Raw genomic sequence first — 22,753 nt, 5'->3', positions numbered from 1 at the left:
AAAATGCAGACAGAAATTACCCTTATCAAATGCAGTAAAGCTCCATTGAGAGCAATACAAGAATGATAGAAAAATGGTGCTAATGACAAGGGATTTCAGATCGAGCCCGTATTTTTCGATTTCCGGAGGGTTTTGACACTGTACCACACAAGCGGCTTGTAGTGAAATTGCGTGCTTATGGAATATCGTCTCAGTTATGTGACTGGATTTGTGATTTCCTGTCAGAGAGGTCATAGTTCCTAGTAATTGGCGGAAAGTCATCGAGTGAAACAGAAGTGATTTCTGGCGTTCTCCAAGGTAGTTTTATAGGCCCTTTGCTGTTCCTATATAAACGATTTTGGAGACAATCTGAACAGCTGCACCATTGAGATATCTGAATGATGCGAAAATTGGCAGCTGACCCTAAATAACGAAAAGTGTGAGGTCATCCACATGAGTGCTAAAAGGAAGTCTAATCTAAAAGTCGTAAATACAACTGAATACCTAGGTATTACATTTACGAACAACTTAAAATCGAAGGAACATATAGAAAATGTTATGGGGAAGGCTAACCAAAGACTGCGTTTTATTGGCAGGACACTTAGAAAATGTAACAGATCTACTAAGGAGACTGCCTACACTACGCCTGTCCGTCCTCTTTTAGAATACTGCTGCGCGGTATGGGATCCTTACCAGATAGGACTGACGGAGTACATCGAAAAAGTTCAAAGAAGGGCAGTACGTTTTGTATAATCGCGAAATATGGGAGAGAATCTCACAGAAATGATACAGGATTTGTGCTGCACATCATTAAAAGAAAGGCGTTTTCATTTCAACGGAACTTCTCACGAAATTCCAATCACCAACTTTCTCCTCCGAATGCGAAAATATTTTGTTGACACCGGCCTACATAGGGAGAAACAATCACCACGATAAAATAAGGGAAATCAGAGCTCGTACGGAAAGATATAGGTGTTTGTTCTTTCCGCGTGCTATACGAGGTTGGAATAATAGAGAATTGTGAAGGTGGTAATATGAACTCTCTGCCAGGCACTTAAATGTGATTTGCATAGTATCCATGTAGACGTAGATGTAGATCCCCAAACTAGCCAGTTCTGTACGATGATTCACAAATTAACACATGTGTTATGAAGAATAACTATCTCGTAAACTGACAAGAAGGCCAGTAGACGGGTGTGCTGACGACATGCCCCTCCATATCCGCATCCAGTGACGCCTTTGAGGTGAGGATGACACGAAGGCCGGTCGGTACCGTTGGGCCTTCATGGCCTGTTGGGGCGGAGTTTAGTTTTTAGTTGAGGAATAGTGACTCATACTCTGTCAGTTCCGTAAATCAAGTGGCTAACGTTAGAGTCCTGCTCTGGAGCACATTCAGATCCCACGAAATTTAGAGTCCCTTCCAAAGTCAAGGTGTGGTGGCAGTCGTTCACTGCTCAGAATCAAATACCTCCGCGATCGTATATCCCTTGTTACTACAGGAAGGTCTGACTCCTTTCAGAACTCGTGTTCAAGTGTCGAATCGCTCCCTCGAGCTCTTCACTCGAAAAGTCTCAGTCTCCACTTGACTCGCATAGTGTTCGTGCTTTTCCATTGGCAGAAGGCCATCCCCACCAGAAATACTTTGTTCTTTTATGCTACACACATGATGTGACTCACCTTGACCACATCCCACAATAAACTAATACGTTACAACTATATTTAAATAAAAGGAATGTCATAAACATTCAGTTACTTTCAGATAACTTACAATGAATATAAGTAACAGTTAGTTCATAAATAAATAAGCGAGCATTCCTGGGCATGTATGCTCATGATAAGTGACAACAGAGTGTCCTTAAATATTGTTTAAACAGTTATTTATGCCTTATTGACAGAAGTGTCGTTTGATTCTCTTCTCAATTGTGGTGTCCGCTTATGCATGCGATTGATCATTTTTAAATTAGCACAGTTTTTCAATATACTTGTAATCAACATTTAAATGAAGTCACTGACGAAATAATACACTGATCAATAAATAAATACACAAGTACAATAAAATATGAGGCATTCATGCTGCATTTATTTGCTACGTATATTAAGAAGTTAAAATGTTCTGACGAACATTTGCATAATGCAAAAGATATAAAAGACGTTGTAAATCAATAAATAAAATAGATAAAGATAGCAGTTTTAAAGATATTTAGACATTGTTGTGTCACTGGGTGTACCTTATTTTTCTGAAATTGTAGATGTATTCAGGTTTGCATTAATATTTGTTGCGCGTTACTATCAAATCTCAAAGACGTGTAACTTGGCCATCTTTAAGAGTGTCTTTCAAATGCTGGAACGTATTCTGCGCAAAGGAAGTGCGACATCAGCTGCCCAAATTTCCAATTCTGGGCCTTACCTGTTTCGGGCGACGCGCTAATTCTCTCCGCACCTGAGCTCTTCTGGGGCGACCGCTTGACGTCCTCGTCACGCCTACTCGAACACATCCAATAAACAAAATCAGCTCTCCTCAGTGTCAGTCCTAGGTTGACGATTGAGTCGTTCACATGCTAGTAACGTTACACACCTCTAATTAATGTGGCACTTAAGCTCGCTAATTTGGCACCTTAATTCGTTCCATATTTGATGCGCTTATGTAACATAATAAATACATAATACAACGAGGCATCCTCTTCTAACATTACCTTTTTTATAGAAATAACCGATACCACGTATACCATCGATTCTTGTATAGGTGAATATTGCCTTAGCTGTTTCATTAAAAGAATTCATATAATTTTGTATACGATGTATAATATTTCAGGCTAAAATGTATTAAACAGAAATTAATGTGCTACAACCGAAATATACTAACAGTGAAAATTACTCTGCTTTCAAAAATATTTGAAATTACGAAATATCTGGTAAATTTAAAATTCATATTATTAACTGTACAATCTAACTCTAATTATTAAATTTATTTCTGGATTTATTTATAAAATAATGATACATTTTAGCGAATGTTCTTCTTTGGTAAAGAGAGTTTGTTAACTCTTTGGCTTTGCAAACTCTTTGGAAATTGTGAGTATGGCAGAATGTAAGGCGTGGTGGGCATATCTCTGATGGAAGTAGACGTTTTCTACGTTTGTCACCAACAACGTAATTATTGCCTTTCTTGAATATGGAAAATGTAAAAATGGTGTGATGTTGAAAGATGTGACAAAGAATAAAATTCAAGAATAATACAGGCAAATCTTCATAGTTATTTAGTCATCAAGAACTAACAAAATCGAAATTTCAGCAGCAAGAATGTACCCCTAGACAATAATTTGAGCCATCGACAACAACAACGAGATAATGAAGATAAGTAAAAAGTTATTCTTATCTTACGCCTCTAGAAGCTTCCAAAATCTGTGCAAAGACAGATAATTTTAATACTGATGTGTGGGAGAGTAACATTACAATACGTAACATAAATAAAATTCCCTACTTTCGTGTCAGAACAATAGTGTAAGTGTCTTTGTGTTGGTGTATGAAATAGCACGTACCTTATACAATACAACGTCTTACCAGCATACATTTACTAATTTTACCACAAATCATAGAAAATACGGCATCTTGTTTGAATACACAAGTAAAAACACAATTTTTGTGTAACTTTCAATGGCTCGATCTTTCAAATGGTTTTAGTGCTTTTGCGCTCATTTAAAGGCACTTTTTTTGCTTTGAACACTGTAAGTAGGCTGTTTATGTTTTCTCTATGTAAGTAGGCTGTTTATGTTTTCTTATTGGCAACGTTACGTAGCGCTCAATATGAAAATCACTGGCTGTGCTGTGTGCAGTCTGTGGCTAGTTTGCATTGTTGTCTGCCATTGTAGTGTTGGGCAGCGGCAGCTGGATGTGAACAGCGCGTAGCGTTGCGCAGTTGGAGGTGAGCCGCCAGCAGTGGTGGATGTGGGGAGAGAGATGGCGGAGTTTTGAAATTTGTCATGAACTGCTATATTTATATATGATGATATCAAGGTAAATACATTGTTTATTCTCTATTAATATCTTTTATTTGCTGACTATCCCTATCAGTAGTTAGTGCCTTCCATAGTTTGAATCTTTTATTTAGCTGGCAGTAGTGGCGCTCGCTGTATTGCAGTAGCTTGAGCAGCGAAGATTTTTGTGAGGTAAGTGATTTGTGAAAGGTATAGTTTAATGTTAGTCAGGGCCATTCTTTTGCAGGGAATTTTGAAAGTCAGATTGCGTTGCGCTAACAAAATATTGTGTGTCAGTTTAAGCACAGACATGTATAATTGTTCAAAAGGGGAAGTTTCATATGTCGACCCTTAGCCGAGGATACCTCACTGGAATCTTCTGATTTTTTTTTGTAGTTTGTGTAATTAGTGTAGCTATTGTTTATTGCTAGCGCGTAATTGTAGAGAAAATCTCCTTTGTAGTTGCAGTCTTTCATTGTTGTACAGTAAAACTGTTGTGGCATGCATGTAGATTTGCACCAAGTATTTCGCAGCTGCAATTAACTAGATATTATTTTCAGTGCTATGTTAATGTGTTCTCTTATTTTTGATCTTCAAATTGTGTTTTTCTGTGTTGTCGTGTGAAATACTGTGACTATAATGGCGTGTGAAAATCGTAATACTAGGCTCCAAAGTAAATTGAGAAATGACAGTGAAGACGAAAGCAATGTGTTAGCGCCGCAGAGTAATGAATTAACTAATGTTGAAAGTAGTAATTTGGTAATTGTGCATAGGGAAATGGAGCGGGCGGCAAACAATGGTGTAGACAGTGAAACAATTAGAGAACAGGGAAGCATTATCAATCGATCGGTCGGCAACAGCTCGCCTCAGGAATCCGAAATGACAGGAAACAATCTCGCAAATACTGTAGATTCAGGTTTTGGATCCTCACCGTTTTCTCAAATAAGTCAAGACACATTTTCTGCTTGTCAAAATGTGAATGTTTCCGGTGCAAATTCACTGCCGAGAAGCACTGAGGAACATGTTCCAGACACCAGTGCATTGTTATTAGAATTAATACAGCAAATGGAACAAACACAGCAAAAGCTTCAAAAGTTAGACACAATGGAACAAAATCCTCGAAAGTTAGATACAGTGGAACAAAATCTTAAAAAGTTAGACACAGTGGAACAAAATCTTAAAAAGTTAGACACCACACTTGAACAAACACGTGAAGATTTACCTACTGAGTTACATAACATTGAATCGAAATGTCAAAAAGTCTGTAATGACGTAAAAACACAAATTTGTGAGCATTTTCAACCTATTTTTTCGCGGCATGAAAATGCATTACAGAATCACGAAGCAGCCATAAAAGAACTGCAAGCCATTGTTCATGAAAATCATGAGACCTTGTGGGCTAAAATTGACTCAGTTGCATCTACCGATTCGGTTACGCAACTTGCAATAACACAGGAAAACTTAAAGGACACAGTAGATTCGATTTCAACACAAATGGACACTCTGAAACTTGGTTCAGAAAAACACACTGAGGAAATGTGTTCACTATCGGAGAAAGTAGCCGAACTTTCGGATCAGGTCACTAACTTATCTACAAAGGTAGATGATGATCTGAATGACACAAGACCTGTAGCCTTCACTGACACAGAAGAGTATGAACAAATTAGAAAATTCAAACAGAATCAAAATCAAATCAATACACAGTACAAAAGATAAATCCGGGAAGTACAAGATCAGCTGACACAGGTAATACAAGAATTACGTATTTCAGAGGATACTCGCTCCCCAATACGGGAAGAGGGACACAGAAATACGGAACAGCCACAAAATAATAACACAGGGCATTTCGGAAGTTATGAAAGAAATTGGCAATGTGCACCGAATTTTGATATGGAACGGCCGACACGACCTAACAATGACCGATATGCGACTCGCCGACATGATGATTTTGACTATAAGCTGTTCATTATTACACGTAAATTCAAAACATTTAAGAATTCTGGCAACGACATTCATCCACAAGCATGGCTCCATCAATTCTAGCATTGTTTTCCTCCCAACTGGTCGTTAGAACACAGATTAGAATTTATGTGTGGCTACTTGGAGAATGAACCAGCTGTAAGAATGCGATCGGTAATTCACGATTGCCACAGTGAAGAAGAGTTTTACCATGCCTTCCTCTCAGCATATTGGTCTCAAGCCACACAAGACCGAGTAAAACATAGCATCATAATGATGAAACATTTCGAACAATCTGAATTTTCCAGTCTTGTCAAATATTTTGAAGACATGTTGCACAAGAATCAGTACCTGTCAAACCCATACAGCCCCTCAGAACTTATCCGCATTTGCTTAATCAAATTGCCTGAACATTTACGACATATTATTTTAGCAGGACGTTGCAAAGACGACATTGAAACTTTTCAGGGACTCTTACAAGAACTGGAAATTGACACTGACAATCGTGGGATGCGAAAACAGGAAAACAATCACTACAGGTCACATCCGTCACAATTCCGTGACGACAGAAACAATAACTGGACACGACAAGTTTATTCTTACAACGCAAATCGTGACCAAAACAGACACCACCCGTATGACAACCACTGGCAGAGTAATACTTACAGAGAAAGATCGCATTTCCGTAGTAATGAATATGACAGAGACAATCATAGAAACAGACAATTTGGCAACCAGAACTATTATTATCACGGGAGACAGAATAACTTCAGACGCAACGGTCCACCACGCAGTTACGATTCCGGGAGAAATTCTCCACCATGTGACCGACAAGAAAGAATCTATGGAATCTACCGACATGACGACAGACGATATGATCGTAACGACAGACCTGAATTGCATCAGAATTGGCGGGATTCAAACAGAGCAGGGCCCTCTCGTCACGGTGAATTTGTAGAAGTTAGGTCTCCAAATCCCAATAACGACGCGCGCCAACAAAGAGACAATCGGCAATGACTCACACCGCTGGCAGCAACAAAACGTACTTATGAAACTGACGACGCAGCTGCCGTAGCTAGTAATTACGTAAAAGTGGAAGACATTAGGGACATCTTACTCCAGGAACACGACGTAAAACTTAACAACATTGCATATCCTGTGATTCACATTACTGTAAATGACGCAAAATTTACGGCAGTACTTGACTCTGGCAGTCCCATCTCAGTAATTAGTGAAACAGCCTTTAGCAAATGCAACAAATCGAACGATTTCCCCACACTTCCGTTACGTAAGATTAAATTACAAGGTGCAATCTTTGGAAAAAGTGTAGATGTACGCCAACAAACCAACTTAGAATTCTTTTGTCAAAGCCACAGCTTCTCTATGAACTTTCTTATTGTTCCATTATTGTCGACGGAAATTATATTGGGAGTAGACTTTTTGAATGAATTCAAAGCAATCTTAAACTTTCACGATGCTGAAATAAGTTTAGAGAAGGAAGGTAAGTCAGTAGCTTTGAAATTTGAAGATTGGCTCTCAAACCATGACGAAGAAATTAATCGGCTTTACCTCCTGTTAGACAACAGTTCGGAATTTTCAACGGAACTTGACACTAACAATCACTCTGCAAGTACTGACAGGGGTGATATCGACGGCGCATTTGATACTAATGAGTTAATTCAGAATAAAATTCAAACAATTGAGAATTGTAATGACAATGATAGGCAAGACCTTTTTGAGATTTTACAAGCACATTCCACAGTTTTTACTCACAAAACAGGAACAATCAAGGGATTTCAATACCAATTTCGTGTTCGTGAGCATACTAAATTTTGTGTTAGACCATACGTAATTCCGGCGCATTATAGGGACCGTGTTAGAACAGAAATACAATCTATGCTTGACGAGGGCACATAAATATACATTTCCTTTCACAGGAATTGCATAAATAATTTCTTTACGATTTGGTAACTTATCTGCTAGTGTAAGTTCACGTGATGCATCACTCTAGTGTTAAGATGTGACATACGTATTAGACATGGCCATTTTAGTGTAATATTTTTTCTGCTTGAGCTATGTCATGTTTAGGTATAAGTTCCTGCTGTTTGCCAGGCATAGTGTTATTGAACTTGACTTTGTATTATTCTGTTAAGCCAGTTTTACTAATGATTTATTTTTATTGTTTGCTGCACATTGCCTTAGATTAGTTGTAATATTACAATTGCTTTGCTAATCTCTTAATGCTGCTTGCTTTGCAAATCTGCGTTTTTTTTCATTGCTGTTTATATTAATTGTTTTATGTGATGCTGCATTGCCTCGTCCCTTGGTATATATATCTGAGCTCAGTAGATTTAAGTTAGCTTAAGAGGGGGTAGCCTCTAAGAGAATGAGTTGCGATGAATTGGAAGAAATGCATTGAGAAGTTATACGAAAAAAAGTACAGAAAACAGGTTTAGGTAGGATTTTCTTGGAAATAAATGTTGAGGTAAGAAATGTGTGAACATATAAATACAGAAAGCATGCTTAGATAGAATTTTTTTGGTGGAAACAAAGGATGAAATAAGGGGAAAGATATATGAAGTTTTGGGTTGGACTGCAGTACCACATGTTACACTGAAATCGAACCCTGTCCTTTCCGATTGGTGTTATCCCACTATATGTTTGTGTACCCTTGTGTATTTGTTTTCTTCCTGTCTCTGTGTACTGTTTCGTAGAACTTTTTTCTCTTCTAATACTAAGTTACATTCACTATGATGAGGAATACTGTTATCCTCAAATACAATTGGCATTAATAATGTGTTATTTACTTTGTAAAGATGTTTAGACATTATTTACTCTGTTTTGTGTTAATGCTCATGTGTGAAGTTGATGTTTCGAAAGTTATTCTGATCTTTTATCTATGTAAATACAATTGGCATTAATAATGTGTTATTTACTTTGTAAAGATGTTTAGACATTATTTACTCTGTTTTGTGTTAATGCTCATGTGTGAAGTTGATGTTTCGAAAGTTATTCTGATCTTTTATCTATGTACTCATGTCATAATTCCTGTAACACTGATGTATATGTTTTATTTCCATTCTTTTGTAAAGCCCCTATTCCTACAAATGTTATCTGTATTATTATGTTTTTAGTGATGTATTTTGTACCTTTGTAATTGTATTCTCATGTTATAAAATTGTAATTGACACCAGTTCGTCATATTATTAACTTGTAAGTTACATTTCACTGCACACATTTCTGTTGGTCATAGTATATGGACAATATGTGAGAAGTTGGGACTGTTAGTGTTTACACGTGTGTTAATAATTCAGCAAGGGACTGGATAACAGCATTGCTGGTTCTAAGGACAATTCCAAAAACTTTGTGAATGCACAAGTGGTGGTTATGGACTTTCTATATTATTCGCAAGACTCTTCGATGGTGATTGTGCACCTGCACAGTCGCAACAGATCGCAACAGATGGCTGCTGGCCATCTCTACAAGGACTACAGTGGGTCTGCATCTTTGATGACCCACCATGCCATTATTTCTACAAGGACTGCAGTGGGTCTGCACCTCTGGTGGCCCACCAATACCACAATCTCTACCAGGACTCCAGTGGGTCTGCTCTGTGATGACCTACCTACCAATATTCTTCAAAACTTCGAATGACTCTGCTGTGGGTTTGCTCCATTGTGGCCCATTACCTGTCAGCATGTCAAGAGTCAGCACTGTCTTTCCGTTGGAAGGACAACACTACTTCTTCAAGACGGCATGGAAATCCACTACTTCCGTGTGCATTGTCTTTTACTGCTCAGACTTTGAGAAAAGAAACGGCAGTTTCACTGTGATGAATGATCAGGACTGTTTTTATAGACTGTGAGAAAATTTGAGCTTTTGACCAACATAATATCAATAAGTGTGTGCATTTGATTTCTTTGTTATTGTAATTATGAAAAATTTTATCAAATCATTATTGGCCACTGCCCAAAAAAAATTTGTAAAATTTTTTGTGGGGAGCATGGGGGCTATGCAAGTAGGCTGTTTATGTTTTCTCTATGTAAGTAGGCTGTTTATGTTTTCTTATTGGCAACGTTACGTAGCGCTCAATATGAAAATCACTGGCTGTGCTGTGTGCAGTCTGTGGCTAGTTTGCATTGTTGTCTGCCATTGTAGTGTTGGGCAGCGGCAGCTGGATGTGAACAGCGCGTAGCGTTGCGCAGTTGGAGGTGAGCCGCCAGCAGTGGTGGATGTGGGGAGAGAGAGATGGCGGAGTTTTGAAATTTGTCATGAACTGCTATATTTATATATGATGATATCAATGTAAATACATTGTTTATTCCCTATTAATATCTTTTATTTGCTAACTATCCCTATCAGTAGTTAGTGCCTTCCATAGTTTGAATCTTTTATTTAGCTGGCAGTAGTGGCGCAGGCTGTATTGCAGTAGCTTGAGCAGCGAAGATTTTTGAGGTAAGTGATTTGTGAAAGGTATAGTTTAATGTTAGTCAGGGCCATTCTTTTGTAGGGAATTTTGAAAGTCAGATTGCGTTGCGCTAACAAAATATTGTGTGTCAGTTTAAGCACAGTCATGTAAAATTGTTCAAAGGGGACGTTTCAACACATCGTAGCATTTCACCACCACTAACACAACGCACACTCGGTGTCTGGAGTCGAAACTGCCTCGGCAGCATTTCTTGAGGCCCTGGCCACGTAGTACGACGAAACTCGCATCAACCGCAGTCATCGCCAGTGGTGAAGGACGACAGCTGTCGAAATACGACTGTGGGTTAGTTACCGATAATCATATGACTTCCCGAATGCCCATAGATCAGGCACTGAACGTCCTTCTCATTGAAATCAGTACATTCACAGACAGGGTAGCATGAAAAAGCTTATTTGTAGCATAGACTAAACACTTGATTCAGCTCGACATTTCAAAAGCTCTGTCCATGTTCCCACTAGAAAACGTGTCTTTCGTGCTAGGAAATTTTTTCGCCACCATAAATCAACTAAAATTTCATCATTTCTCTGTGATCTTGCCACGTCGTAGAACTAATATGTCCCTGTGCATAAATCGTCCATTTAAGTTTCATTTTTAACTCAGCGGGTAGCTGGCTCATAAACTCAGGAAGTACTCACTCTTATTTACACTAAAAAGCCATTTATCCACCGACTCTGATCTCATAATTTTACAAGCATAAATCTATTCCAAAACCTTCCATAATAACATACATTATATAATTAACCTACGTAATATATCCCCAAGAACTAAGCTTATATTTTGCACACAACCACATTTGCAGCATTCACAACAATTAAAATTTTAATGAGGTTTGATGACCTCCAGGCGCTAAATTTTATGCGAACTGCAAATAAACTACATTTAGTACATGAGAAACCCATCCAGAATACCATAGGTAAAACATTTAAGTAACTCCTTGAAATTCCTCCCACCCCTGCCACCGATATCTGTCAGCGTGGATGCAAATTTACCTTCGACCTCCAGCGGAAGCCGTCTCTAATGACCTCGTTTTCGACGGGACGTTAAACACTAATATCCTCCTCCTCCAGCGGAAGTTTAAAATTGGCGAGCGTTGTGGACATGGATGGCGACTACCGATACGTGACGCTAAATGGATGTATGAGTCAGCATGACGAGGTAGTCTGTGTCCGCACATTTGTGATAAACTCTTTGTCTTGGTGGCACAGTGATTAACACAACTGCCTAGTAAGCAGCAGAGCCCATGTTTGGGTCCCGGTCTGACACACGTTTTCACTCCTGCTCACTGATTCCGCATAAAGTTCCGATACATTTGATACCATTAGTTCCTTCCCTTTCCTTTCCTTACTCCCAACTCCTCCTTCATTTCACATGAAATCTATATTATATTTCATGTATTTCATGGTTTCTGAAAAAAATACATGAAAATAAAGATGTTTTTGAAAACAAATGTCAAATGGTTTGTAGCAAGACTTGTGTCAAAGTAAGAAATGAAACAGATTAGAGAAACGCTTGATGTACCTTTGAACGATGCTCGAAGTCATGTACAGCGACAGCTCAGTGAGAATTTGAAGTTCAGTGTTTGCTTTAGAATATTAGAATTTTAAAGAGTGTCTGTTGGAATTTAACTCAGTGATCTCCTTACATCACTAACGCACGAGCCTTTCAGCTGCTGGACCTCATTTCGAGCACCATTCGAAACCACGTCAAATGTTTATCTCACCTAATTTGTTTCCTATTTTCACACACATCTTTCTCAAGAATTATTTGACCGTTTCTTTCCAAATTTGTTTCACTTCGATGAGCACTCGCCGTCCAGTACAACTAACTATGTTCTGATATTTAAAGTCTTCAACCCACTCATATCTGAGAACCTGTTCTGCAACCTCGGGCCTCCGATGAATCGTTGTGTGGTATCAGCAGACGGAGAAACATTTGTGTAGGGGTCTTTTTTTACCCCAAAGTGATCCTAGCAATTATATGGCGCAGTAGGTAAGATATTTCCACCAAAATAATAATGACTTACTATGAGAGTACATTGTTGAAATAACAACTCCATTGTTGCATGCTATAATTAAGTTGCCAACTTGTAAAAGAATTATCAGTGGTAATGTTTAAATCACATCCCCTTAGATGATGAACTAAATCATGTACCACTCCTTTGCTTTGATTTAATTCCTTTCCTTCAGCTGATTTCCGTGTAAACAGTTGCATACTTATGAGGTAACTGGTTTCATAGTCTATAGGCTTTTGTCCCATACTTCTTGAATGGACATCATCCCCTGAAAGTATACAGTGATCATCAACTGTAATATGAGGCCCAGTGGTATAATATGAAACGCGTGCATGAACGAATATTTCAAATAAAGACCATATAGGTTCAGCTTTGGATCCAGAAACGGATTTTCTTTCTTCTCGTACAAGTTTATCCTCGAACCGGAGGCGCATCAGAATATCACGAAATCTCGAAAAGCTCATTGCGGTTCGAAAAGTAGGTAAGCCATATTCATCTGCCTATAATTAATACAAAGGTTTCCCACGTGCTTTGTATAAACCAGCGATTTGTAGACTAAAGAATTTCTGTAGTTCTTAGAGTCAACCTCAAACTGGCGTTCAAGATATAAGTGTGGAATTTTGCTGTCCTGTGGGCGACTATTGGTATGCATTACTATCACACTCTGCATGTGATTAAAAGACAATCTGCCCTTGTCTGTAACCATGGTCTGAGGTTGCGTGCCGCGTGGTCTATGGCGCCTTCTCACGGTTCGCGAGTCTCCCCCCATCGGAGGTTCGAGTCCTCCCTCGGGCATTGGTGTGTGTGTTGCCCTTAGCTTAAGTTAGCTTAAGTAGTATGTAAGCCTAGGGCCCGATGACCTTAGCAGTTTGGTTCCATACCACAAATTTACAAATTTTTCTTTTTTTTTGAGGTGGCGTGGAATATATGGAGTTTTAAGTATTATGTTTCTAGAAGCTTGCTTTCAAACTTTAAATGAAACTATGTCACATGTTATATATATATATATATATATAATATGCTTAAGCATATAGCCCCTTTCAGATCGTGAATGAATTATAATAGCACGTCTTACTACAATATAACGCAATTCTGAACCGTGAATTTGTTCCAACAAAGCACATGTATGTATTTTTTAGGAACAGGTTACAAGAATGAACATATAAATGTCGGCAGAAAACGTGCATTGTGAGAAAGAGCATCACAAATTGAGCAAGTTAGTAATGCATTGGTCCACCTCTGACCCTCATTCAACCAGTTATTCATTGACTGACAGAGTCACTGGACGTTCTCCTGAGGATGTCGTGCCAAATGCCGTCTGACTGGGGCACTGCATCGTCAAAATTGTGTGATGGTTGGAGGACGCTGCCCATAATGCTGCAAAAGTTCTCAATTGGCAAGAGATCAGGCGATCTTGCTGGCGAAGGTAGGATTTGGCAAGCAGGAAGACAAGCAGTAGAAACTCTAGTTGTGTGCGGCTAGGCATTATCTTGCTGAAATGTAAACCCAGAATGACTTGCCATGTCTGGCAACCAAAACAGGTTGTAAGATATCGTCGATGTACCGCTCCGCTCTAAGGGTGCCGTTGATGTTAACCAAAAGGGTTCTGCCATTAATGCCGCCCCAGGCCATCAATCCAGGTTGTTGAGCTGTATAGAGGGCGAGAGTATGGCTGCTATCCCATCGCTGTCCTGGGTGTTTCTAGAAGCGTCTTCGGGCTGGAATCACATTGACTAGAGTAGAATTGTCTTCAGTGAAAGTCTCGCTTCGGACTCAGCGCCGATGACCAGTGTAGTGTCTGGAGACGCCGTGGACAGCAGCGGGATACCAACCTGACTGTCACCCACCATACGGCTGGATAACCAGGACTGATGGTATGGGGTTCATTTATTTTTATGAGAGGACGCCTTTGGTTGTGATCCGTGGCATCCTTACAGCATAGCGGTACAACTACCGAATTATATGCTCCCTTCAGTTGCCCCTCATTTCAAACCATCCTTGGCTTGTACTTCAGCAAGATGATGCTAGCCAGCACGCGGCGAGTGTTTCTAATGCCTGCGTTCCTGCTTGCCATACCCTACTTTGGCTAGCAAGCTCGCTGGATATATCTCCAATTCAGAATGTTTGGAGTATTATGGACAGGGCCCTGCAACCAGCTCTGAATTCTGATAATCTAAGCGTCATTTGGACAGAATTTGGAGCGATATCCCTCAGGAGGACGTCCAAAAACTCTATCAATTAATGCCAAGCCGAATAACTGCTTGCATAAGCACCTGAAGTGGACCGACGTGCTACTGACTTGCTCAAAATGGTTAAAATGGCTCTGAGGTCATCAGTCCCCTAGAGGTAGAGCTATTTAAACCTAATTAACCTTAGGACTTCACACACCTCCATACCCCAAGCAGGATTCGAACCTGCGACCGTAGCAGCAGCGCGGTTCCAGACTGAAGCCCCTAGAACCGTTAGGCCACAACGGCCGGCTGACTTGCTCAGTTTGTTAAGCTCTTTCTCTTGACCAAATCATCCAGATTTTCTGAAACTGTAATCGTGTCTTCGTCTGTGCATGCGCACCTCGTTTACCGATTTCCAACTCGTTTGAATAATTCGTCCTTGGGGTCTTTTTTTTGTCTTAGTGTGCATAATATTGAATGTCACATCTTGTAAATCTGGAATATTTCCTCAGACCATTGCAAAAACTTCCAAACTGTCGTACTACGAACAGTGAGAAACCGTAAGTATTTTGCCAATTTATGATAAAAAGGTACAGAAAAAGCATATCTGCAGGCTGAGAAACCTACTTCGACCCTAAAACTGTTTGTTGTAGTTAAAAGAGCATTGGGATTTGAAAAGATAAGTGCATTCTCAGACAACACGCAAGGGTTAACACCCCGAAGCGTGACACTGTGTCATGACTTAACGTCAGCTGTGAACGGACTTGTGCTACCGCATGGCAACTGCCCAGTGTCACGTACCGCGCTCCTTGACCGGTGACTAATATTTTGCTCGGCGTAGCGGCACGGTCGTTGCTCCGGGAAGTCATCGGTACGAAAGGAGCGGTGTCCACCGCTTCACTACCAGACCGCCAGACCGCCCTGCAAATTCTGGCGCCACGCTCTGCCCCCCTCCCTCACACAGCAGCCTCATTGAGCGCCGTTTCAACGCCGGCCGCCTCCGCCAAGTCGACCGCGACCTTCCTGCACCTTGCCGACGCTCACCGAGGACCGCAGTGCCGCCCACCTAACGCTTTTAGCATCAGTTTCATCCCTCTTTTCCCCTTTTTTCCAGCCCAGAACGATGGAGAATGTCGCGTCTCGATTTTCAACAAACGTAATGTAAACATCTGACTGCGTAGACTATCCAGGGCAGAGTCCTAAAATGAACAGAGGTCGATACTTCGGCGATCTACCTGACCGCCATCTTTACGAAACGCTGCTGCTGCCGCTGCTGCCTCTGAGTTCCGCTGAAAACTGATGCTACATACGTCAACCATCAAAGTTGCTGCCCCAAAGACGGGGCTGGTGATGCCACCCCTCGTAGACTGCCAGGATGTAGGAGACGAGTTACTGGAGGAATTAAAGCTGTGAGGACTGGGCGTGAGTCGTGCTTGGGTAGCTCAGTTGGTAGAGCACTTGCACGCGAAAGGCAAAGGTCCCGAGTTCGAGTCTCGGTCTGGCACACAGTTCTGATCTGCCAGGAAGTTTCCTAGTAGACTGTCTTCAAAGACTTGGGTTGGCCGCACCGAAGAACGTTGTGTTGTGATGCGAGATAGTACAGGATGTGCTTGTCTGTATTAATTAAGTTGCCAACCTACACCCTCCAGCCTCATTAATGTGATCGTCACCTACGTTCGATGTCAACTTGCAATAATCACTCATAGACGGCAGGTGGCAGCAATAGCAACAGAGGGTTTATAAAGTGTGTCGGGATTGTGTGGAAAACGAGGGAGTCGTTGTCATAATGAGGAAACGGAGCGATTTATCCGTCGTCCAAAATGGCTCAATCATTGATTTTTGCGCCAAGAGCGGAACCATTTCCTAATCGGCTAAATCTTTAACTGTTCACATGTAAAATTATACTGTGTGTGACAAAATGTGCCGGCCGCTGTGGGCGAGCGGTTCTAGGCGCTTGAGTCCGAAACCGTGCTGCTTCTATGGTCGCAGGTTCGAATCCTGCCTCGGGCATGGATTTGTATGATATCCTTAGGTTAGTCAGGTTTAAGTAGTTCTAAGTCTAGACGACTGATGACCTCAGGTGTGCAACTACTGAGCAACTGACTGTTCAGATGAATCAAGAGGGTAGCAACAGTGCCTCCTCAATGAATGCTCAACAAACGCTGTTGCGTAGGGGCTCCGCAGTAGGTGCCTGGTCCATATAACCATGCTGACTGCTGTTAATTGGCGACAAAGGCTAGATGCTGAACGCCAGTATTTCAACTGGACGTCCACTCAGTGGCGACATGTGGCCTTTTTAAATCAGTCACGCTTTATGCTCCATCGGGCAGATGGCCGTTAGTGTATATGGTGTAGAACGTCTGAAAGCTAACTGTCCAGGCTGCAGGAGGGAACGATCTGATCTGGGAAATGTTTCCTTGGTATTCCCCCGGTGATATCGTCATCCTGAATTCACAATGTATGAACACTAGTAGGCATTTATCCTTAGGGACCATATCCATCCCTACACACTCTCTCTAGGCACGATGGCACCTATCCGCAGGGTAACGAAACATGCCGCATAGCTCTAAGTACATGTGCGTGGTTCGAAGAGCATCAGGTTGAGTCTTCGGTACTGCCCTGGCCGCCAATCTCCCCAGATTTAAGGCCAATCGAGAATCTGAGGGATCGCTTCGATTGGGCTGTTCGTACCATGGGTCCTCAGCTGAGAAATCTAACGCGGCTGGCCGCAGCACTGGAGTCGGTGTGTCTCCACATCTTGTTGGTACTTTCGAGAACATCATTGACACCCTGCATGGTTCGCAAAACGTGTTTTTCAGGATTTCGGCGGGATTTGACATTAACATGACTTAGTAGCGTAATTTCAACCGACACTTTATAAAGACTGTTCCAGAAACCAGCCTTCCGATGCTGAAACGGAATTTTATATATTGAAAGGTATGTGCTGAGATTCGATCAGGATAGAGCCAGTGAAAAATGTCGATAGTTCCCAACCGCAAGGTTGGACGAGTAGTACATCTTCGAGTAGTAAGATCTGTGACAGCCAACAGAGCTAGCTGCACGCGGTAAAAGTTTGAGTAGTGGTGAGGAGATGTGCAGAGCCAGCAGACGTGTTTCGAGTCGGAGCTAGATGCCTGCAGGAGGCAGCCGGGTCATGACAGCATCAAAGTAAGAACTGGCGCTACGCACATAATAAGCTATATATTGAGCGAAACTCGGCACATAACTGGGGAAGCTAGAAAGAATAATTAATAAAATAGGTTTTCTTTGGTTAAATAATGTCTAAAAGCTAGATAGAAATCCCATTGTTGATGCAATAAGCGTTATGTGAAACTTTCTCGTAAATCCACGCTATAAAAGTTTTTTTTTTTTAGTTTTTCACATGTGCCTTAAAAGTTTGAACAATAAATATTTTTTAGATAAAATTAGAGTTTCATCTCACACCTTATGTCGTTCTCCGCATCCTGTGCTTGCATTGAGCCAAAAGGTACATTAAAGTAAAGTTCCCATGAGTAAAGCTAATAATTTCATTTATCAGAGTAAAATAATCTATATCCCATTGAACAGTTGGCAAATTATTCAGATCAGGACAGAATTTTTATTAAGTAACAAACAGGGCCAAAATGAGTAAAGTTATCTAGAATGACAATGTTATGCCATTGCACTACGGCTGAGTCGAATATATGTTTTATTATCGGCTAAACGGGAAGGAGTGCACGAGCTAAGTCCACAGACGCAGTCAGATGCAGGTTGGTGACTTTCATTTATTTTTACCACTGAACTTTCATGCAGTCAGATGTGTATTTTGAGTATTAATTTTCCAACAATATTTTCATGCAGTCAGATAAAGTTCAGTACAGTTAAATACGCAGTCAGATGCAAGTTTTATTGAAGACTAAAGCAGTCACATGCAGTTCAATCTAGTTGAAACAGAGAATTTTTATTAACAACAATATGCCATGATTCCTGTGTCCCATATCATCTTTGGTAGAGCCGAATAGTATCCTAATCTTAGAAGGTGGACGGAACACAGTTTTATTGTTAAAACTCCTCAAAATTCTTCCAGTCTTAAAGCATATGACCCCAGCGTGCTCCTGTGGATGTACCTCTGAGGATGGTCCAAACTACACAACTCGACAAATCTACCTCTGTTTAAACACTGTCGTCAAATGTGCAAGTTCCTGGTTTAAACTGTCCTCATCGCAAATATCATGTACTCTGCGTGTCACAGTCCTAATGACGCCTTTGCATTGGTACGGTTGATGGAAGCTCTTAGCATGCAGATACCGATCGGTATCAGTAGGCTTTCGGCGAATACTGTGTCCAAGAGTACCATCATGTTTTTCAATAAAATTGAAGCTAAAAATGGCTGTGAGCACTATGGGACTTAACATCTGAGATCATCAGTCCCCTAGAACTTAGAACTACTTAAACCTAACAAACCTAAGGACATCACACACATCCATGCCCGACGCAGGATTCGAACCTGCGACCGTAGCGGTCGCAGACTGAAGCGCCTGAAATGGATCGGCCACTTCGACCGGCAAATTGAAGCCCCCACAACTTTCGACCTCCTAGGTAAATTTAATGCTGGGATGAAGACAGTTGAAGTGGTCCAAAAATTGGTTAACAAGTCAGGTTGACAGACAATGTAATTAATAAAGCCAGTAGTTTTCCTTTTAAAAGGATGTGGAACACTGTACTATTTTGTATTAAAGCACAATGTTGCTCGGCGCAGCCGGCCCAGAATGTTTGAAGGTAGTCTTTGAGTGCGTTGTACAGTTGCTGCCGATGTCCTACTATCGGCAGCATCACCAGATTGGTGTGTGTGTGTGTGTGGTGGTGGGGGGGGGGGGGGGGGGCAGCAACTGTGGTGGGCGGCGCAACCGTAGTGTACTGTACAGAGACCTATATAAGACCACAATTTTCAGCCCTGGCGTTTTCAGTGGAAATCACATGCTGACTGATTGGTACTGTATGGGGGAGGGGGGGGGGGGGCGTGATATGTAAGGGCTTTCCAGTGAAACTTTTGCAGCACACTTGACAGTTGAAACAGCCTGGAGCCACCCGCCCGCTTACACGTTTCCAAGGTTATTTCGGGTAAACTGCAGACATTTCGCTGGGAAGTCCTTATACATCCTCCATACAGTCCGTTTCCTCCTCATGCGATTTCCATATTTTCGGAGCCCTGAAGAAAGACATTCGTGAGCGTCGATTTGCTTCGGACGAAGAGGTTCACTCCCGGGTATGATAATGGTCCGTAGGCAACCGCAAACGTCGTTCCACGAAGGTGTCCTGTCTCACAGTGGGATGAATGTATTAACAGTTATGGCGATTAGTTTTGAAATAATAAACAGTGCACTTAATTTTTACTATCTGTCTTGTTCTCTTTCGACTGCCGCTTACAGTAAGAATGCAACTAACGAAATGTTAATAATCAAATGGTCTATAATAAGAAAATCCATTACTCATCATAGCACATCATAGCACATTTTCTCGTGGTTAACAAGCATTAATGTTTACTAGAGAAATACTAAATATTGAACTTTTTAACCCGTTAACTAACATGTCCACTAACAGAGAGTGTCAGATGATGATACATAATTTATAGCACATTTAGTTTAGTTGTAAAAGTACTGTTTTTTCGTACTTACTTTGTTGGATTGCAACTGGCATTGGACGATTCACAGAAGGGACTGTCAGTATCAATAAGAATGCAGTACAGAAATAACGCCGATGGTTAGCGACAAATACCGCGTGGTATAACGCCGGGCTCTCGTGCACAAACATTTGGATGGGGCAGGGTGCCTGCATGAGTCATTATAACTGGTCATACTGGACGCTGATAGTCAGGCTTGCTGACAAAGTCTGTGAAATCCCTGGACTAACAGGACAGAGCGGATTAGGTTATATTTGTGGAAAGGGGCCAAAATAAGTTACTGTCAGTTGCACTCAACATATAAACTTTATTTGTTAAAACACACAATCACACAAGCAAGAATCAAAAACTCTGAAGGTTTTAACGAAAGACCTCCTTTGATTTAATTTACATCGGCTGAAGGCCACATCGAAAATCCAAGGCACAGGGCCTAAGCAGGGAATTGAGTACAGGAGTTCTTCTGGAGGTTTCACTTCTTTAGAAGAAATTTTTTTATGTTCAATATAAATAGGCTGAAGGCCTTAGCTTAAATCTTTCCCATAGAACTCGGCTGAAGGCCACACATTAATCAAGAACAGTGTTACGGCTTAGGGCCGAGAGAAAGATTTTCAATGCTTAATCTAAATAGGCTGAAAACTCGGCCGAAGACCGCATATCAACAAACAACTTAATGGCTTAAGGCCTAGGTAGAAGAGCTTTCAGTTTGAAAAGGCTGTAGGCCTTATCTTAAAATATTTCGTGTAAAGCTCGGCTGAAGGCCTCATACTAAAGAACAATAATCCTGTGACTTAAGGGCAAGACAAGGCTTTTGATTTTTTCATTTAAGATAGATTAAACCACGGCTGAAGGCCATACACCATGCAGAAAACAATTTTACGGCTTAAGACCTAAAGGGAAGAGCTTCTAAATTTCAACTAAAATAGGCTAAAGGGTTTATCCTAAAATGCTTCACATAAAACTCGGCTGAAGGCCACATACGAAACCCAATCAATCTCACGGCTTAAAAGCCAGACAAAGAAATTTCCACTTTTTAATTTAAGCTGAAAACTCAGCTGAAGGCCACATACAAACTAGAAAATTTTTCTTACAGCTTAAGGTCTAGATAACATTTTCCAACTTTTAATTTGAAAAGGCTGAAAACTCTGCTAAAGGCCACATACCAACTTGAAAAAAATTTACAGCTTAAGGCCTATGTACAAGGAATTTTCAGTTTTAATTATGATAGGCTGAAACTCGTCTAATTGCCACAAACCAAAACAAGAAAATTTTGTTTACGGCTTAGGCCGGCCGGGGTGGCCTAGCCGTTCCAGGCGCTACAGTCTGGAACCGCGTGACCGGTACTGTCGCAGGTTCGAATCCTGCCTCGGGCAGGGATGTGTGTGATGTCCTTAGGTTAGTTAGGTTTAGGTAGTTCTAAGTTCTATGGGACTGATAACCTCAGAAGTCCCGTAGTGCTCAGAGACATTCGAACCATTTTTTGTTTACGGCTTAAGGGCTAAGAAGAAAAGCCTTGCAATTTTAATAACCTAAAACTCGGCTGAAGGCCACACAGGATACTTAAGACTGAAAAGGAAATTACTGTGTAAAACACAAGGAGCGGTGCTCAAAAATGGTTGAAATGGCTCTGAGCACTATGGGACTTAACATCTGTGGTCACCAGTCCCCTAGAACTTAGAACTACTTAAACCTAACTAACCTAAGGACATCACACACATCCATGCCCGAGGCAGGATTCGAACCTGCGACCGCAGCAGTCGCGCGGTTCCGGACTGCGCGCCTAGAACCGCTAGACCACCGCGGCCGGCCGAGCGGCGCTCAGAAGGTTCCAAAGGTCGGCCTGTGAAGGTAACACTAACGCACGTTTAGGTGAGACAGGCAGCCAGACCGACAACCTCTTAATCGGAAGGCAACCCAAGCGAAAGCCAGCCGACGAACCAACCAACAAGATCAGTTCTGCTCCACCCAAAGCAGCAAAACGACAACAACATGTCAATAGCACAACGTTATAAATACTGGTGCCCAATCCAGCAAAGTCAGAATAAATGCCCAAAAGTACCAACAGCACCTCAGCTGTCGAACAGCATCAACACGACGAGGACAATACACTGCATAAAACTGCTTCAACGCCTAGGGCACGTAACTCGAACGTCAAAGGCCACAAGGCAGAAGATACCGTTGGTACACTTCATTAATGGAGGAATGAATTAAATTAAGTTAAACACCACACAGGAAGACGGCTGCAATTCTAGCCGACTTCAATGCACACATGTTGTTGCTCGCGGATCTCCCAGAAAGCGACTACCAGGATCAAACGAAGGGATGTGATAGCAGTTTATGCTGGGGAGTAGGTTAAGTGAGCACTTAACTTTAGTGTCCAGGATCGGTGGGCGACGAACTTCGTAACCCCCGCAAGAAGCGCCTCACAACTCCAACCGCACGTGCACGCCGCCAGCGGCTCCGGCCTGACTATGCACAACAGAGACTTCCTTGCTGCTCTGCCGCAACCGACCGACT

Source organism: Schistocerca serialis, chromosome 9, assembly GCF_023864345.2.
Source record: "Schistocerca serialis cubense isolate TAMUIC-IGC-003099 chromosome 9, iqSchSeri2.2, whole genome shotgun sequence".
Classification (NCBI taxonomy): Eukaryota; Metazoa; Arthropoda; class Insecta; order Orthoptera; family Acrididae; genus Schistocerca; species Schistocerca serialis.
The sequence above is the reverse complement of the archived record's forward strand: the minus strand, read 5'-3'. Positions refer to the sequence as shown.